Source organism: Lynx canadensis, chromosome D2 (assembly GCF_007474595.2).
Source record: "Lynx canadensis isolate LIC74 chromosome D2, mLynCan4.pri.v2, whole genome shotgun sequence".
Lineage (NCBI taxonomy): Eukaryota > Metazoa > Chordata > Mammalia > Carnivora > Felidae > Lynx > Lynx canadensis.
The window spans coordinates 13,311,076-13,317,075 of NC_044313.2; positions in this window are offsets into that span (position 1 = coordinate 13,311,076).

Sequence of the window (6,000 nt, forward strand, 5' to 3'; positions counted from 1 at the left end):
TAGGAATAACGGCGCTCATCAGGAAAATGTCAAGCAATAATTTGGTGTAGAGTCATCCAGATTCTCTCTCTCTCTCTCTCTCTGTCATATATATATGCACGATACTCATATATATGTATATATAATGTCATGGCCAATTAAACAGAAAGCCTGTCCTACATATATTTTAAACCATGGCATCTGAATCGCAGAAAGCATGAATCTGCCAGTGGTCTCAACCCCCATAGGTGATGTCATGGTGATAATATCCAAATTGCCCCTAATCCTATAATGCCTTCCAAACCACGTATTATGTCGCACGTAACAACCCAATTACTAATAACGCCATTTTCACGTATGCAAAGGACACCTAACTTTTCAGTCCTGTGATTAGATGAATGCATGGCTACAAATTAATTGGCAATTTGGGTGCCATGTGAGGAAACTGCCATTCTTACTACATTCCAGAGAAAACCATAGCCAAACAGCCATAGTGGCCAGTCGAGTGTCATCCAGGCGTATTTGTCAATCAGGAAGATAAATGTGTCTCCGAGGCCCTGGCTGTTCTCTGAACGAGGAAAACATTTTGTGGTTCTTCATCGAGCGAAAAGGCAAATAAGGACCCACAGGCGCTGGAATCCCAAAGCACAAAACGAGTGAAGTACAGACTTTCTGTGCCAAGTTTCCCACGTCCAATAATTAGAACAAAAAATGATGGGGTGAGGGAAAGCCTACAATCTTTGTCACTTTCAGAACAAGGGCTGTGTAATTATTCTTTGATGGGCCTTGCAGATCATCTAACTTAGCCAAGAGCCAGAGAAGAGAGAAAGCTCACACGGAACCAAAAAGAGCTCAGCCTCAACCCGTGAACCTAACTCACAGCATCAACCAGGAGGCTAGCGAGACAGGTCAAAAGCCAGTTACCCAATGTTGAAAAGAAAGGAAAGGAAAAGATCCTCAACAGAAGAATAGCTCCTCCAAATCCTGCACCCCATGAGCCTCAGGGTGGTTCTCACCTGGCTTTTTCCAACCTCTCTTTTGCCTGCTCGAATTAACAGTTTCTCAATGAGTGCTCCAACATACTCCTCCTTCATCGTTAGAGTTTTCCAACCATTCCAGTTCTGACCTTCATTTTGTCTCACCTTTTTTGGCTTCTCCATGAATCTTCTCCTTTGTCACCGCCAGGCAGGGCTCACCGTTCCTTCTCCTGTGTCCCTGCTCCACCCCATACATGGCACCTCCCACATATTGCTTGTTAAGGATATGCCTATCTTCTCTAGCAGATGGTCAGTTCCCAAAGACAAGAGACTATATTTTACTTGCCTTTATAGCCACACAATCCCTGCCACACGGCAAGCACTCAATAAATATTTGGTGAATGAAGAATGGTTGAATGAAAGGATAGATGATAGATAGATATAGATAGATAGATGATAGCTAGCTAGCTAGATGATGGATAGACAGATAGACAGATAGACAAAGGACTTAGCCTTACATTCCGTTATATGTCCTGGCCTGATTCAAAGTCAAGTGGAACCAACTGCCTTTTCATAACCATCTAGTCCAGAACCACCTTCTGAAATGAATGTTGTGAACATGATATAGGACATAGGACCATAACCACTCTTTAGATTTCAACGTGCTCTTCTCCCTTAGAAAAATATGGTGGCCATTTAGCTGCATTGAGGGACTGTGTTCTTTGCAGAGTAGATGGATAAAAATAGACTTAAACTAGAGATGGATGGCCCCAGATGGATGTGGTTGGGATGTGGAAGAACATCTTGAACTGTTTTTCAAACATTTCAGTTTCGGCAAAAACCAAAACATGTTTTGCCAACCACTTTCCCTTAATTTTAAAACCCATGGATTTCAAAGGAAACTTAATCTGAATGTTTCTACTTCATTTACCTCATCTCTTCAAAATGTTCTCCTGAAAAAGTGAACTGATGTCCCAGAAGTTTAAAGGACCTTTTAAAGTTTGTTGGTTTCTTTTAAACAACAAGCCATTTAACAATTTGAGAGGGAATCAAAAGGCCCTAAATCTTAGAATAAAAGAAAACGAAATAGTGCAAGTTGGTTTAAGTTTGGATCTAGGAAGTGCGCAATGTGTTTCCCATGCTAACACAAAGAAGAGATGGTTAGAAATTAAGGGAGATATAATTGTTTAAGAAGTGGATAAAGTCTACACGATCAAGGGACAAAACTGAAGCTAGAGATTATTCCTGATATTGACTCATCTGTAATAGAGATTATTACAGATCTTGGTTCATTTGTTCACTTTGATTTATTTGTGATGGAATCCGAGCGTGTATTGTCAGTATCCCCTTAACCATAAGTGCACATGACCATGGCAAAAAAAAAAAAAAAATCATGATGATGCTTTAAAGGGAAGGAAACAGCAGAACTGTAGGTGCACAACTCCCTGTAAACACCTTAAAATATGCCAGTTACCCCCCTGCCCATTACTCCATAACCCAACCATTAGTGGCGCTTGGGTGGGATTTTGTCACAATCCGCTTCCTGGTGTTTTTCACGCAGGGGTGGACACTCCCTACAGACATTACCTGATCTTTTGTTCCACCAGATCCTTCCACTGTGTAAGTTACAAGCCAGGAACAGCTTGGGCCCCTGGGGCATGTGTCTAATTCATTGGAGTCACTGGGGGAAATTTAGTGCACAGCAGAAATCCAGTCAACACCCTTGTTCCCAATGGTTAATATACTGTTTGACACCACTGTGGCCAGCAAAAGAATTAGTCCATCTATCCCAGACCACCCACGCTACTAATAGCTAATAACTAACACATGGAGAGACCATGGCTAATGATATCCCTGGGTTCAGTGGTTCATTATGTTTTTTCTTTTCTTTTCTTTTTTTTGCCCTCTTTATCAGCATTCACTCATTCAATTAATAATCACTGAGTATCCATTGAGTGCCAGGTGCTTGGCTGGGCATTTTGGGGGAGATGCAAAGCTGAGGTTGCTGCTCTCAGGAGCACACAGGTTCGTAGAGCCAACTGTCCTATTTGGTGCCTTCATTCATGCGCTGCTGTGGTCAATAAAATACATATTGGGGAGGCCACATTTTAAATCAGGCACTTCTACGTTGGTAGAGAAACTCAAGTGGGGAGGCCCATTCTGTCTCCCAGAAGAGTGACTTATTTAGTTAGCCTCCCAGCACCAATCAACGTTGATATATTCACGCACAGAGAAGTCCTCAGCAGCAAATACATTACATAGATGTACTTGAAGGTAAATGAAAAACTGGAGGAAATTCTTGAATACCTTCTGAAAGACCATGGGAGTGCTGGGAATATTAAAAAAGCCAATAAGGAGGGACATGAATCATAGACTCCTAAAAAAGTTGACTGAGAATACCTCCAAATGAGAGCTGATAATAGAATTCCCCCATCAATCAATGTGTCTGTCTTTAGACCAGAAGTCTTTGACTTCTAAGAGCTTGCCAGTCCTAGTCCTGCCACATTAACTTGCCTCCCAAACAAAGATTCCAAGAACCACACGTTTTTAATTATACAAAGTAAAGGTTGATGAATGATTCATACAACTAATCTAAACTTGGGCCAGGTTAAAATAATACTGTGTAATAACTTATATTTATATAGCTCATAAGAGCACTTTTCTTCAGAGCTAAAAGTTTTCAGATACGATCTCATCTCTTCTCATAACATCCTTGTGAAACAGACATGGTGAGAGTATCCTCACTTTGCTTCCACGGACAGGGCAATAAAGGGCCAAGTCCAAGATCACCCAAGATGGCAGACAAAAATCCAGGACCATATCTGCACTTGGGAGAGGGAAGTCATTTGAAAACTCTGGAAAGTAGGGGACAGTGGCACTGACAAAGCAGGCTTCTTTTTTGGTGGCAAATGATCACGTTAATGGTGGAGGTTGGGTTGTTGCCAGCTCTGGGCCACAACATTCCCTTTGTCTTGGTAGCTGTTGGGGGGTGTCAGAAGTACTTGGGGGTTTGGGGCACTAAGGACAAGAGATCCTGAGTCAAACCCATGGCTCCAAGATTCTTCCTCTCGGCTCGGAAGTGAAGGACAGCATGAATCAGCATGGCCATTGCCATGGGCAGCACCACCCTACCTTGCTTCCTTGGGCCTAACAATGTAGTCTGCCATTATCTGTATCACTGTTCCAGGGCTTTCTCTGAAGTCCTGGAAGAAAAGTGTCTTGCCCACTTCAGGCAATCTGGAAGTGCCTGAAAACTAGCCTCCCCCTGAATGGAGTTGTGTGTGAATGTCTGAGCCCCTCATCCTTTCGGGAGGGTAACTGGGGAAGGTCCCTAATCCTTCTCAGAACTTCCCTATGGGATTAGGCTTCAGACACCTGCCATGGTCACGGGCCACATAACACACACTTTAGAGCTGCCTCCCCATCCCTGTCTCATTTCCCAACAGACAACTTACCCAGAATCCTTGCATCGGGGCCTGCTTCTGGGGGAACTCATGCCATGAAAATGAATCTCTCTAACACGCTCAACGTCCTGGTGACTCACTGTGGAGCCACATCCACGGACCAAGCCTCCATAAAAAGCCGTGTTTCCCCCACATTCCCTATACACCACAGAGGAAGAGCATATTGTTCAGTCTGGGACAGAACTTGAGCAAAGAGGAATAAAAGTAGGGATGTACTTTGGAAACCTGAAAATCATCCCAGACTCTGGTTTGTGTTTCTTGGTGTGTGTGTGTGTGTGTGTGTGTGTGTGTGAGAGAGAGAGAGAGAGAGAGAGAGGAATGAATCAGAAAGTTAGAAACGAGTGGACTTTTGGAATCTGTATTCTCATTCTTTGCTGTAGTTTGGATGAGTTTTTTATTCCACCTATTATATGGCCAATGGCACATGTGAGGTACAAAACTATCTGAAATGATTTACTTGGGTATGTCAGCCACATGTGCTACACTCCTTGCGTGCACAAGTCAGTGTGGTGACTTATATTTGCCCTCTAGTGGCTCCGTGGTTATTTACAGAATGCAAACTCCATTCATTCATTCATTCATTCACTCCATCAGTCAGTCAAGGTAGCGCCCTTACTTTGTCCCAGACAGAGCACTAGGGGCTGAGGAAATAAACAGCCACGGTCCGCGGTCTCATGGAGCTTACAGTTCTGTGAAGGAAATAGACACGAAAGCAAATGGACATTAATAATCAAACAATTGAAAGTAGTAACCACACCTACCAGGGAAAGCAGTGAGATACCGTGAGAGAAAAGCAGGACGTATCTCATTTGAAGTGCAGCGAGCGCCAGAGAAAGCCTCTCTAAGAAGTGACATTTCACCTGAAATCTGAAGGGTGAGGGTGGACAAGTGCAATCCTGGCAGAGGGAACGGCATACGCCAAGGTCCTGAGAAGGGAAAGCACTTGAAACACATTTCCAGAGGCAGTGTAACCTAGCAATGAAAGTCATGCAGTGTAGGCAGGCTGGGTCCCCTCTGTCCTACCTCTGTGCTGAGCTCTGTGACCCTGGGCAAGAAACCAAACTTCTCTGTGCCTCCTCTGTAAAAGGGGCATTCCAATCACAGTAGGTTTCTTGCCACGCCAAGCACTCTGTGAGCAGGTGAGCTGAGTAGGCGTACAACTGGCCAAGTCTTAGGAGGCCACTTCAAACACACACACACACGCACACACACACACACACGCACACGCACATGCACACACACTTTTTGTAATGCCTCGGTGTTTCATTTAAAACTCGATGCCCTTTGGGACCTCGCCGCCACTCAGAGCATGGTCTGAGACTCAGCAACGTTGGCATCACCTGCCATTAGAAATACCAAACCTCAGGTCCCGCCTTCGACCTTCTGAATCGGAATGTGCATTTCCCAAGACTCCCCTCCGCCCGGTGATTCCTGCACATTCAAGGATGAGAAGTGCCGCTTTCAGGGCCCCGCATGCCAAGGCCCCTCGAGGTCAAAATATCAACAGCATGTCATCGTGGAAAGTGCTACCAGGCGACATCTCTCTCCTGTTTTGACTTTGACACTGTCACTTGAGCAAA